This window comes from Coregonus lavaretus, assembly GCF_964263955.1.
Source record: "Coregonus lavaretus genome assembly, chromosome: 18".
Taxonomy (NCBI): Eukaryota; Metazoa; Chordata; class Actinopteri; order Salmoniformes; family Salmonidae; genus Coregonus; species Coregonus lavaretus.
In genome coordinates this window covers 28690326-28704769 of record NC_140005.1, presented here as the reverse complement: position 1 = coordinate 28704769, position 14444 = coordinate 28690326, and the positions used below count along the sequence as shown (strand labels likewise).

General features: G+C 47.4%; 1 pseudogene across 1 annotated transcript; it reads right to left on the bottom strand.

The window, feature by feature from the left end:
- Positions 1–527: 527 nt before the first annotated feature.
- Positions 528–1106, bottom strand: LOC311145749 (protein yippee-like 5; annotated as a pseudogene). The gene is made up of 2 exons: positions 966–1106; positions 528–752 (listed from the first exon to the last, which is right to left on the bottom strand). The product of its transcript is annotated as a protein yippee-like 5 (transcript).
- Between the last annotated feature and the right edge of the window lie 13338 nt (positions 1107–14444).

Here is a 14444-nt window from a genome sequence, read left to right as displayed (position 1 = left end):
CTAATGTTGGAAACAAACATCATTATGTTGTCATCCAGAGTCAAATGTGTTTATTTAGAGCGTCTGCTAAATGACGTAAATGTAAATGTAAATTTCCCAAGGTAACACACATCATATTTTAGTGTTTTCATTTTTGCCATGGAAAAAATATTGAGATACTGGTATCGTCCCGACCCTATTAATCATGGTTTTGAGCGTCTCATGTGTAAATATGAGTGTGTGTCTTGCAGTGTGTGTAGTTGTGTTCAAAATCCTGTGTGCATGTGTGCATGGAGTCCATAGCTATGTGAAAGCGGGCCCCTGTCGAAGTCTCTAGGTGACAGGAGGTGGTCTTTGGAGGAGGGGTTTAGGAGAGGCCAACACAGCATCAAGAGATCCAGCCAATCAGGAGAGGTCAAAAAGTCATAGCTAGGTCAAAGGTGAGGGTGGAGCCGAGACGATATTGTCTGGGATGCTGAGTTTGAGGCTGTGGAGTTTGGGGGAACAGGGTTAGGGCAGGGGCGTGAGCGAGTATTTCGAGCATCAGCTCAGGAGTTGTCAGAGGGGACGTGCTCTTCGAAGCCCTCGCTCTCCCTGACCAGTGGCCTCTCCAGGATGACGCGGCCCTCCTTGTAGCGCTGGCTGTCCTCTGTGGCAAACTCATAGATCCAGCCCAGCTAGCTGTTGCAGTTCTTACAGCTGACGTCTCGCACCATGTGTCTGCCCGTCAGCATCACGCAATCTTGTACCTCGCTGTACTGCAGGTTCACCGCCTAACAGATCATGAATAATAATGCAGAGGTTATTACACTTGTGTGTTATACATAGCTAAGCATAGTGAGCCTGGCATAAAAGTTATTAGTTTGAGTGTTTGAGTGTTGAGGATAAAAGGCGTTTTCATTGGACTATTTCACTCCAGGGGTGAAAACACCAACATGAAAACATGTTTCTGGCAGTGGTAGCAGGCTGGTGTCATGGCGGGGTGACTTGTTGAAGAGGAAGGCTCGGTCGGTGGCTCCGGTGAAGCGGGTCGAAATGCGTTCGGAGCGGTTTGTCAGGATGGTGTCACAGTTGGCGCAGGCGAAGAGGCGTGTGCCCCCGATGTGGTCCAAGAAGATCCGCCCCATGGTTCAACTGGCTCCTCTGGGACACACACTCACTTGCAGGACCAGAGGAAAGGAGTGGGGTAATGCTGATCTCTGAAAGATACACTCAGATCACTGACAACTGCCATACAGGCCCAAACCACACACACTCACTCTTTCATGGCCTTCTTGTCAAAGTCAGTAACGCCATACCTAGCAAAGGACATCGATGGCATCTAACGTTTGAGAAAGTCGAAAACCATGACATGTCGTAGCCTAAACACAACCCAGTCTTACTGTTCAAAGTTGGGCGTTAGCTACAGTGCTATGAAAAAGTATTTGCCCCCTTTCTAATTTTCTCTACTTTTTCATATTTGTGATACTGAATGTTATCAGATCTTCAACCAAAACCGAATATTAGATAAAGGGAATATAAGTAAACAAATAACACAACAATTACATATTTATTTCATTTATTTCATACACCCAATTCCCCTGTGTGAAAAAGTAATTGCCCCCTTACACGCAATAACTGGTTGTGCCACCTTGTCACGCCCTGACTCTGAGGACTTGTATTTGTTGAGTCAGGGTGTGTATTTTCCGTGTTGTGTGTTGCTATGTTGATTTCTATGTTTTAGATCTAGCATGTGCAGATCTATGTTGGCCGGGGTGGTTCCCAATCAGAGGCAGCTGTAGCTCGTTGTCTCTGATTGGGGGCAATACTTAGGCAGCCTTTTGGCACCTGTTAGTTGTGGGATCTTGTTCCGTGTAAGGTATGTTGTTTGTATGCTACCTTGGACTTCACGTTTCGTTTGTTGTTTTGTCGAGTGTTTAGCCGTAAATAAATATGAACGCATATCACGCTGCGCCTTGGTCCTTCTCGTTCGTAAACGATCGTGACAGAAGATCCCACCAATCCTGGATCAAGCAGCGTGACGAGGAGAGAGGATGGACTTGGGAGGAGATAAGCGAGAGTCTGGCAAGAGGGATGGAGGCCATGATCACGGGGGAGAGACAAGCCCCAAAAAATTTTAGGGGGGGGGCTCACGCCGTGGACGACGAGGCAGCGGGAGGCCGCGATAGAGCGGTTCCGCTGTTTAGCAGAGGAGGCCACCAGATTAGGGGGGTCATTGGTTCAGAGGGAGCAGAAGGAAAGTGTAGAGGCACGGCGAGAGGAGCTGGTTAGGCAGCAGAAGGAGCGGGGGTTAATGAAGGAACCCAGTCCCGCTCCTCGCACCAATCAAGTGGTGCGTGTCGCCAGTCCGGTCCGGCCCGTTCCTGCTTCCCACACTAAGTCAGTGATGCGTGTTCCCAGTCCGGCACGGCCCGTGCCTGTTCCCCGCACCAAGCTAGTGGTGCGCGTCGTCAGCCCGGTCCGGCCTGTTCCTGTCCCTCGCACCAAGCCAGTGGTGCGCGTCGCCAGCCCGGCCCGGCCTGTTCCTGCCCCTCGCACCAAGCCAGTGGTGCGCGTCATCAGCCAGGTCCGGCCCGTTCCTGCTCCCCGCACCAAGCCAGTGGTGCGTGTGTCCAGTCCAGTACGGCCCGTGCCTGTTCCACCGGTGCTTGGTCCGGCACCGGTCAGCTGCTCCACTCCGGAGCCAGAGCAATCCGCTCCACCGGGGTCCAGTCCAGCTCCGGTCAGCGGCTCCACTCCGGAGCCAGAGCAGTCCGCTCCACCGGTGCCTGATCCAGCTCCGGTCAGCGGCTCCACTCCGGAGCCAGAGCAGTTCGATCCACCGTCGTCGGGTCCAGCTCCAGTCAGCGGTTCCAGTCCAGATCCAGACGTCAGCCCCTCTCCAGGTTCGGGGTCTCCCACACCAGGGTCCAGACAGGGCTGGGTACTTCGTGGGAGGAAGGAGAGGGGAAGCAGCGCGCCGAGGTCCAGACTAGACCAGGGGCGCAACGGGGAGGTGGAGAGTAAGTGGTGGTCACACCCGGAGCCGGATCCGCCTCCGAGGCGGAATGCCCACCCGGCCCCTACCCTGTTATGTTTATGTGGCGCGGTCGGAGTCCGCACCTTTGGGGGGGGGGGGTACTGTCACGCCCTGACTCTGAGGACTTGTATTTGTTGAGTCAGGGTGTGTATTTTCCGTGTTGTGTGTTGCTATGTTGATTTCTATGTTTTAGATCTAGCATGTGCAGATCTATGTTGGCCGGGGTGGTTCCCAATCAGAGGCAGCTGTAGCTCGTTGTCTCTGATTGGGGACAATACTTAGGCAGCCTTTTGGCACCTGTTAGTTGTGGGATCTTGTTCCGTGTAAGGTATGTTGTTTGTATGCTACCTTGGACTTCACGTTTCGTTTGTTATTTTGTCGTGTGTTTAGCCGTAAATAAATATGAACGCATATCACGCTGCGCCTTGGTCCTTCTCGTTCGTAAACGATCGTGACAGAAGATCCCACCAATCCTGGATCAAGCAGCGTGACGAGGAGAGAGGATGGACTTGGGAGGAGATGAGCGAGAGTTTGTCGTGTGTTTGAACGCATATCACGCTGCGCCTTGGTCCTTCTCGTTCGTAAACGATCGTGACACACCTTTAGCTGCAATGACTGCAACCAAATGCTTCCTGTAGTTGTTGATCAGTCTCTCACGTCGCTGTGGAGGAATTTTGGCCCACTCTTCCATGCAGAACTGCTTTAACTCAGTGACGTGTGGGTTTTCAAGCATGAACTGCTCGTTTCAAGTCCTGCCATAACATCTCAATTGGGATTAGGTCTGGACTTTGACTAGGCCATTCCAAAACTTCCAATTTGTTGCTTTTTAGCCATTTTCATGTAGACTTGATTGTGTGTTTTGGATCATTGTCTTGCTGCATGACCCAGCTGCGCTTCAGCTTCAGCTCACAGACGGATGGTCTGACATTCTCCTGTAGAATTCTCTGATACAAAGCAGAATTCATGGTTCCTTCCTATTAAGGCAAGTCGTCCAGGTCCTGAGGCAGCAAAGCATCCCCAAACCATCACACCACCACCACCATGCTTGACCTTTGGTATGATGGTAAGCTTGGAGGTAAGCTTCTCATATGGTGTTGAGTAAAGCTTAACCATGTATTAGATCGTAGGTAGGTAGTTAGTTGTAGTTAGGTATTGTAGTTATTGTAGGTTAGTATTGTTGTTATTGTAGGTTTCCGTAGGTAATTGTAGGTTAGTATCGAAGCACGAGGCTAGCTAGCTAGCGGGTAGCTACTGGTAACGTTTAGCAACGGTGGAGAGCTGTTTCCAATGTTAATGTGCTGCTAGCCAACGTTTAATTTTTGCTGCGTTATGCGTTATGAAAGGAACTAGACACGGACATGAATTATCTGTTTAGTGTGCTAACACACTCTTGGCAGTTTGTTGTAACCAAGCATTGTTGCTAAACTGTGTGTTAATGGATGCTAGCATGCTAGTTAGCTATGGCGTCATAGCTAGGCATCGTGGGTTGTTGTGGGTAGTTACTGTAGGTTGGCAGTGTCTTCGGCCGTGCCGGCTGTAGCACGAAGCGAGCTAACTAGCCGTTTTTCGAACAGAGTCAGAGTCAACACAGTAGCCATTGTGTGCCGGGTGTAGCACGAAGCTAGCTAGCTAGCCGTTCTTCAAACAAAGTCAACACAGTGGCCATTGCTAGCTACCCAACACGACCAGCTAACTGTACTGTAGTAGCTAAATACAATATACTTGTCCTAGCTAGCCAACGTTTAATCATTGCTGCGTCATGAAAGGAACTTGACACAGACACGAATGATCTGTTTAGTGTGTTATCACACTATTGGTGGTTTGTTGTGACCAAGTGTTGGTGCTAAACTGTTTGTTACTGGATGCTAGCATGCTAGTTAGCTAGTTAACACACTATTGGTGGTTTGTTGTGACCAAGTGTTGGTGCTAAACTGTGTGTTATTGTTATTGGATGCTAGCATGCTAGTTAGCTATGGTGTCATAGTTAGCTAGCTGAATAAAGTGGGTTGAGTCTATTCCTTTAAACATTGAACCGCTGTGGTTCACAACAATTCTGATTTCTAAAGGTGGAAGTTGGGAGAGTTTTTTGTTCGGGTGGTTCAGTGAAACAATTTTAGTTTCTGAGGTAGAAGTTTTTGGTGAGGGAGGCCCTGCTCTCTCCTCTCCCAGATGCTTAGCTCATTTCATTCCGATCTCCTCTGCATTTTTGTAGCCATTTGCTACAGCCTGTCAACTATGCCTCTGCCTATCCCTGTTCTCTCCTCTCTGCACAGGCTACACAAACGCACCACACCGCGTGGCTGCTGCCTCTCTAACCTGGTGGTCCCTGCACGCACCACACACCTTGAGTTCCAGGTCGCAGGCAGCCTCTGGAACTGCCGTTCTGCTGCCAACAAAGCTGACTTCATCCCAGCCTATGCCAACCTCCAGTCCCTCGACTTCCTGGCGCTGACGGAAACATGGATCACCACTGAAAACACTGCTACTCCTACTGCTCTCTCCTCGTCTGACCATGTGTTCTCGCATACCCCGAGAGCATCTGGTCAGAGGGGTGGTGGTACAGGAATCCTCATCTCTCCCAAGTGGACATTCTCAATTTTTCCCCTAACCCATCTGTCTATCTCCTCATTTGAATTCCATGCTGTCACAGTCACTAGCCCATTTAAGCTTAATATCCTTGTCATCTATCGCCCTCCAGGTTCCCTTGGAGAGTTCATCAATGAGCTTGACGCCTTGATAAGTTCCTTTCCTGAGGATGGCTCACCCCTCACAGTTTTGGGGGATTTCAACCTCCCTATGTCCACATTTGACTCATTTCTCTCTGCCTCCTTCTTTCCACTCCTCTCCTCTTTTGACCTCACCCTCTCACCGTCCCCCCCTACTCACAAGGCAGGCAATACGCTTGACCTCATCTTCACTAGATGCTGCTCCTCTACTAATCTCACTGCAACTCCCCTCCATGTCTCCGACCACTACTTTGTTTCCTTTTCTCTCTCGCTCTCCTCCCACACTACTCACTCTGCCCCTACACAGATGGTAATGCGCCGCCGCAACCTTCGCTCTCTCTCTCCCACTACTCTCTCCTCTTCCATCCTATCATCTCTTCCCTCTGCTCAATCCTTCTCCCTCCAATCTCCTGATTATGCCTCCTCAACCCTCCTCTCCTCCCTTTCTGCATCCTTTGACTCTCTGTGTCCCCTATCCTCCCGGCCGGCTCGGTCCTCCCCTCCAGCTCCGTGGCTTGATGACTCATTGCGAGCTCACAGAACAGAGCTCCGGGCAGCGGAGCGGAAATGGAAGAAAACTAAACTCCCTGCCGACCTGGCATCTTTTCACTCCCTCCTCTCTACATTTTCTTCATCTGTTTCTGCTGCTAAGGCCACCTTTTACCACTCTAAATTCCAAGCATCTGCCTCTAACCCTAGGAAGCTCTTTGCCACATTTTCCTCCCTCCTGAATCCCCCCCCCCCCCCCCTCCTCTCTCTCTCTGTGGATGACTTCGTCAACCACTTTGAAAAGAAGGTTGACGACATCCGATCCTCGTTTGTTAAGTCTAATGACACTGCTGGTCCTGCTCACACTGCCCTACCCTATGCTTTGACTTCTTTCTCCCCTCTCTCTCCAGATAAAATCCTGCGACTTGTGACTGCAGGCCGCCCAAGAACCTGCCCGCTTGACCCCATCCCCTCCTCCCTTCTCCAGACCATCTCCGGTGACCTTCTCCCCTACCTCACCTCGCTGATCAACTCATCCTTGACCGCTGGCCATGTCCCTTCCGTCTTCAAGAGAGCGAGAGTTGCTCCCCTTCTCAAAAAACCAACACTCGACCCCACTGATGTCAACAACTACAGACCAGTATCCCTTCTTTCTTTTCTTTCCAAAACTATTGAGCGTGCCGTCTTTAGCCAACTCTCTTGCTATCTCTCTCAGAATGACCTTCTTGATCCAAACCAATCAGGTTTCAGGACTGGTCATTCAACTGAGACTGCTCTTCTCTGTGTCACGGAGACTCTCCGCACTGCTAAAGCTAACTCTCTCTCCTCTGCTCTTGTCCTTCTAGACCTGTCTGCTGCCTTTGATACTGTGAACCATCAGATCCTCCTCTCCACCCTCTCCGAGCTGGGCATCTCCGGCGCGGCTCACTCCTGGATTGCGTCCTACCTGACCGGTCGCTCCTACCAAGTGGCGTGGCGAGAAGCTGTCTCCGCACCACGTGCTCTCACCACTGGTGTCCCCCAGGGCTCAGTTCTAGGCCCTCTCCTTTTCTCCCTATACACCAAGTCACTTGGCTCTGTCATATCCTCACACGGCCTCTCCTATCATAGCTACGCTGACGATACACAACTAATCTTCTCCTTTCCCCCTTCTGATAACCAGGTGGCGAATCGCATCTCTGCATGTCTGGCAGACATATCAGTATGGATGACGGATCACCACCTCAAGCTGAACCCTGGCAAGACGGAGCTGCTCTTCCTCCCGGGGAAGGACTGCCCGTTCCATGATCTCGCCATCACGGTTGACAACTCCGTTGTGTCCTCCTCCCAGAGTGCGAAGAGCCTTGGCGTGACCCTGGACAACACCCTGTCGTTCTCCGCTAACATCAAGGCGGTGACCCGCTCCTGCAGGTTCATGCTCTACAACATTCGGAGAGTACGACCCTGCCTTACACAGGAAGCGGCACAGGTCCTAATCCAGGCACTTGTCATCTCCCGTCTGGATTACTGCAACTCGCTGTTGGCTGGCCTCCCTGCATGTGCCATTAAACCCCTACAACTCATCCAGAATGCCGCAGCCCGTCTGGTGTTCAACCTTCCCAAGTTCTCTCACGTCACCCCCCTCCTCCGCACACTCCACTGGCTTCCAGTTGAAGCTCGCATCCGTTACAAGACCATGGTGCTTGCCTTTGGAGCAGCGAGGGGAACGGCACCTCTGTACCTTCGGGCTCTGATCAGTCCCTACACCCAAACGAGGGCATTGCGTTCATCCACCTCTGGCCTGCTGGCTCCCCTTCCTCTGCGGAAGCATAGTTCCCGCTCAGCCCAGTCAAAACTGTTCGCTGCTCTGGCACCCCAATGGTGGAACAAGCTCCCTCACGACGCCAGGACAGCGGAGTCACTCACCACCTTCCGGAGACATTTGAAACCCCACCTCTTTAAGGAATACCTGGGATAGGATAAAGCAATCCTTCTACCCCCCCCCCCCCCCCCACACACACACAGCGGAGTCGCTCACCACCTTCCGGAGACATTTGAAACCCCACCTCTTTAAGGAATACCTGGGATAGGATAAAGTAATCCTTCTACCCCCCCCCCCCCCCCACACCCCACAGCGGAGTCGCTCACCACCTTCCGGAGACATTTGAAACCCCACCTCTTTAAGGAATACCTGGGATAGGATAAAGTAATCCTTCTACCCCCCCCCCCCCCCCCACACCCCACAGCGGAGTCGCTCACCACCTTCCGGAGACATTTGAAACCCCACCTCTTTAAGGAATACCTGGGATAGGATAAAGTAATCCTTCTACCCCCCCCCCCCCCCCCCCCCCCCCACAAAAAAAATGTAAAGTGGTTATCCCACTGGCTATAGGGTGAATGCATCAATCTGTGAGTCGCTCTGGACTAGAGCGTCTGCTAAATGACGTAAATGTGCCCTTGAGCAAGGCACTTAACCCTAATTGCTCCTGTAAGTCGCTCTGGATAAGAGCGTCTGCTAAATGACTAAAATGTAAATGTAAATGTAATGTTCTTACTGTGGAATTGGTTTTCGCCAGGCATTACTGGAACCATGTCGTCCAAAAAGTTATACTTTTGAATCATCTGTCCATAGAACGTTCTTCCAAGAGTCTTGATGATCATCCAGGTGCTTTTTGGCAAACTTGAGTCCATTTTTTGGACGAGATGGGTCCCATTATGCCTTGTGAAAACCAAACACTGCATTCCACAGTAAGAACATCATACCAAAGGTCAAGCATGGTGTTGGTGGTGAAAGATTTCTGGCTCCCAGGTGTCTTTTATACAGGTAACAAACTGAGATTAGGAGCACACTCTTAAAGGGAGTGCTCCTAATCTCAGTTTGTTACCTGTATAAAAGACACCAGTACACAGAAGCAATCAATCAATTAGATTCCAAACTCTCCACCATGGCCAAGACCAAAGAGCTCTCCAAGGATGTCAACAGTTGGTGCGATTATTCGCAAATGGAAGAAACACAAAATAACTGTCAATCTTCCTCGGCCTGGGGCTCCATGCAAGATCTCACCTCGTGGAGTTGCAATGATCATGAGAACGGTGAGGAATCAGCCCAGAACTTCACGGGAGGATCTTGTCAATGATCTCAAGGCAGCTGGGACCATAGTCACCAAGAAAACAATTGGTAATACACTACGCCGTGAAGGACTGAAATCTTGCAGCGCCCGCAAGGTCCCCCTGCTCAAGAAAGCACATATACAGGCCCGTCTGAAGTTTGCCAATGAACATCTGAATGATTCAGAGGAGAACTGGGTGAAAGTGTTGTGGTCAGATGAGACCAAAATCGAGCTCTTTGGCATCAACTCAACTCGCTGTGTTTGGAGGAGGAGGAATGCTGCCTATGACCCCAAGAACACCATCCCCACCGTCAAACATGGAGGTGGAAACATTATGCTTTGGGGGAGTTTTTCTGCTAAGGGGACAGGACAACTTCACCGCATTAAAGGGACGATGGACGGGGCCATGTACCGTCAAATCTTGGGTGAGAACCTCCTTCCCTCAGCCAGGGCATTGAAAATGGGTCGTGGATGGGTATTCCAGCATGACAATGACCCAAAACACACGGCCAAGGCAACAAAGGAGTGGCTCAAGAAGAAGCACATTAAGGTCCTGGAGTGGCCTAGCCAGTCTCCAGACCTTAATCCCATAGAAAATCTGTGGAGGAAGCTGAAGGTTCGAGTTGCCAAACGTCAGCCTCGAAACCTTAATGACTTGGAGAAGATCTGCAAAGAGGAGTGGAACAAAATCCCTCCTTAGATGTGTGCAAACTGTTGGCCAACTACAAGAAACGTCTGACCTCTGTGATTGCCAACAAGGGTTTTGCCACCAAGTACTAAGTCATGTTTTGCAGAGGGGTCAAATACTTATTTCCCTCATTAAAATGCAAATCAATTTATAACATTTTTGACATGTGTTTTTCTGGATTTTGTTGTTGTTATTCTGTCTCTCACTGTTCAAATAAACCTACCATTAAAATTATAGACTGATCATGTCTTTATCAGTGGGCAAACTTACAAAATCAGCAGGGGATCAAATACTTTTTTCCCTCACTGTAAGTATATTTGAGCAATTCCATTTACTTTTAATACTTAAGTATTTTAATGGGTGACTCACTTTTACTTGAGTTATTTTCTATTAAGGTATCTTTACTTTTACTCAAGTATGACTGAGTATTTTTTCCACCATTGAATAAAAGATCCCAGAAATGTTCCATATGCACAAAAAGCTTATTTCTCTCACATTTTGTGCACAAATCTGTTGACATCCCTGTTAGTGAGCATTTCTCCTTTGCCAAGACAATCCGTCCACCTGACAGGTCTGGCATATCAAGAAGCTGATTAAACGGCATGATCATTACACAGGTGTACCTTGTGTTGGGGACAATAAAAGGCCACTCTAAAATGTGCAGTTTTGTCATACAACACAATGCCACAGATGTCTCAAGTTTTGAGGAAGAATGAAATTGGCATGCTGACTGCAGGAATGTCCCTCAGAGCTGTTGCCAGATAATTGAATGTTCATTTCCCTACCATAAGCCACCTCCAACGTCATTTTAGAGAATTTGGCAGTACGTCCAACCGGCCTCACAACCGCAGACCACGTGTAAACACACCAGCCCAGGACCTCCACATCCGGCTTCTTCACCTGCGGGATCGTCTGAGACCAGCCACCTGGACAGCTGATGAAACTGAGGAGTATTTCTGTCTGTAATAAAGCCCTTTTGTGGGGAAAACTAATTTTGATTGGCTGTTTCCTTGCTCCCCAGTGGGTGGGCCTATGCCCAGTCATGTGAATTCCATAGATTAGGGCCTAATGAATTTATTCCAATTGACTGATTTCCTTGTATAAACTGTAACTCAGTAAAATCTTAGAAATTATTGCATGTTGCGTTTCTATTTTGAGAATGAATGCAACTCGTTTACTAAACTTGCGACTGATGAATCTTCTTCTGTGAATCAAAACTACACTTGCAGATGTCGAATCTGTGCGCTCAGAGTTTGGCACAAATTGTGATGCTTTTCTATTGGCATTACATGGCTGGTTATTGTTATATTGTTACAATATATTAATGAGCCGGACAACGAAGATCTGTCTAGAACGCTTCAGCAGTGTTGCCAACTCCTCAGTAAGGAAAGTAGCTATTAGCCGTCCTAAAAGTCGCTCGAAGTCGCTAAATGACGTCATCACCTAATTTGCATAATTGGCCATGTGCATGTAATTGTGATGGACGCTGTAGGAGAGAGGAATAACGTCGTGGGAGAGACAAAAAGTGAGTAAAAAACACCCTAAATATGTTTAGAACTACAAATTAAATTTCTTCTGTCGATTCTTGTTTTTTTTTATGTCACAATTCCAACCCTCCTCCTTTATCCGGGCTTGGGACCGACAAAAGTGACCCAAAAGAGACACTCTGGCGGAGTTACTTAGTTTTTCATTTTATTTAAAATTTAATTTAATTTAATTTTGTTTTTAGTTTAGTTTTCTTAAGTTTGGTTTGGTTTTTAACCTTATGGTCCACTTAGGAGCCTACAACAAGTCACAGTAAAACATGAACATTTTTAACCATAACATTTTAACCATTTTTTTGTATACAATCTACATTAACAATCTAAATGGACCAAAAAGAGACAATAGAAAAAACTGTCAATGGCAATGTGAGAAAATGATGGTAACTAGTCTGGCCCTAATTCAGGTTAATTGTTGTTGTTTTATGCTCTATGGCAGGTTCAGCAACTGAGAGAGCTGACTTAAATGAGTAAGCAGCTGATGTGCCAAAAAGCTACAAAACATTATCAGGCAGCTGGTGCTCATAGCAAGCCTCACCAGACAGCTTCAGTCCATATCGAATGTACAGGATGGAGTTAAGGGTCTGCAAGGACATCCAATTTCTAAGTTTGCTTTTTACCACACACATCTGGCTGAATACTCTCTCGACTTCAGCATTCGAGTGTGGCAAAGACAACACAGACACAGCAGCCATGGCAAGTTCTTGAAACGGGTTGATATCAGCTGCATCCCTGAACTTCCAAATCTCACTCCAGAAGCCCAGTGTGTTTTTTGTCTCATTCCATTTACTAAGATGGATGGCACGCCATTGCTGGTGTGGGGATTTGTTTTCTCATAGCTGGATGTGATGACTACCTTGGAAGGAATGCATTGATGATTAAGCATGAAAGGTTTGTACTGTACTGATATAAATTGTTTCACCTAACAAGCTGTGATTCATGGGAGGAACGTTAGGGAGTAGGGGGAGATAAGAACTTGTGTCTCAAAATACTAGACTACACTGCCTCTTTGTGATCTGTGAACTGTCCTTGAACGTAGGTACATAGAGTACAGTGGAACGGTGTCTATGGGTGCTGACTCTACACGTTGTTATGATAACAACTTATACCTGGCAACAGTGTGCAACAGTGGAGCGCCAAGGAGCTGGGACCAGCCTGAGCGGCAACGGATTGGCTGAGTAAGTCTAAACCACGCTCAACCTCTACCCTGATAGGCCCAGCAGAGAGCGGGAACTAAAACTGTCAGAGTATTTAAAGAACAGCCTGTAACAATGGATCAGTTCTCTGTCTGCCCTGCGTGGTATTTCAGTGAGCCCGTATACGAACCATCATACTTATCATACATACATTTTGCATATAATAAATTTAGCTTGCATTGAATATCTCTTGATTATGTTTTCTCTTATTCCAATACCAGATTTGAATTATGCAATTTCTAACAATTGGTGACCTCCGACTGTGATCTGGTAGCGGAACTTCGCTGGAATTCATCCAGCCCATTGGACATCGCTGTCGTTGGACGGTGTGTTTCACAAAGTGACCGGGCTTCTAAAAACAGGTAAGCAGACACCTATTGTTATGTAACTAAAGTTCTGCACATTGGCTTTATCCAAATTAATTTTGTGAAGCACCTGTTTGATGTAAGTGAACCCAATTGTACTATAAATAACGATTACAGTATACTACTTCGATTTCATAATATAATATACTATGCAAATGTTTGATAATTGTGATGGTTAAACCCATGGGAATTGTATGATCATCAGTGCGAGCTATGACTGAGACTCATAGGAGGTACTTTAAATAGTTAGACAGTGCGAGCTATGACTGAGACTCATAGGAGGTACTTTAAATAGTTAGACAGTGCGAGCTATGACTGAGGCTCATAGGAGGTACTTTAAATAGTTAGGCAGTGCGACGCTATGGCACATATCAGTTCAGACTAGATATGACTAGGTTCATAGGAGGCACTTAAAATTCTTTAAGAAAGGGGTGACGCTATTGACACGTATCAGCAAAGGCTAGGTACGGCTAAGATCAGAGTGTTGTCGTATGCATGAGAGTGTGAATGATAAACCTGTATACCTTGATAGAAAACTAATTGGGAATTAAAGACGTCTGTGGCTGTCCAAACTGTATAATTTGTGAATAACTGTTGGGTTTGTGGTTGCTTAAACCGTATAACCCGTTAATAACAATTGGGAACATAAAGGTAAAGTGATGAATGGCTAGTGTGACTGAACTGAAACGTTTGAGCTGATATGATTGAACTGTGGCGTTTGATGTTTGACATAGCATAATACTGGTTTTGAATAGTTGTGTTGAAGCAATTTGTTTTATTATTTGATTTAATGTTTGATGTTCGACATAGCATAATACTGGTTTTAGGTGGTTGGGTTGAGGCTATTTGGTTTGTTGTTTGATTTAACGGTTGATGTTTGACCCTGCAAAATACTGGTTAAATAATTAGACTGAAATAATTCGGTTTATCGTTGAAATATAAATATGCACCGACTTTAACTAATTAGGTGGGAATAATTTGATTTAAATAAATAGACTAACGTACTTTAAACAACGGCAGAATATTGGAAACGCTAAAACGAAAAACAGACAAAGCCTGTTCCGACTGGACACAGAAGGGAGGGTTGCGAGGGGAGGGGCTGGAGACAGCGAGAGTGTGGCTTTTGGAGCCAGGAAAGACTGGGAGTTGGCTGGGAACACCACGGGGCGATTGTTTGAGAGGTGCCTGTGGGTTTCTGACGATATATATACGTATGAACTTGCTCACCCGAATGTAGACGTACATCATGGGTGAGTAAGTAGAGAATATTTACATTTGCATTTTTGGTAATTTGGCAGATGCTCTGGTTCAGAGCGACTTGCAGGAGCAATTGTGGTTGGGTGCCTTGCTCG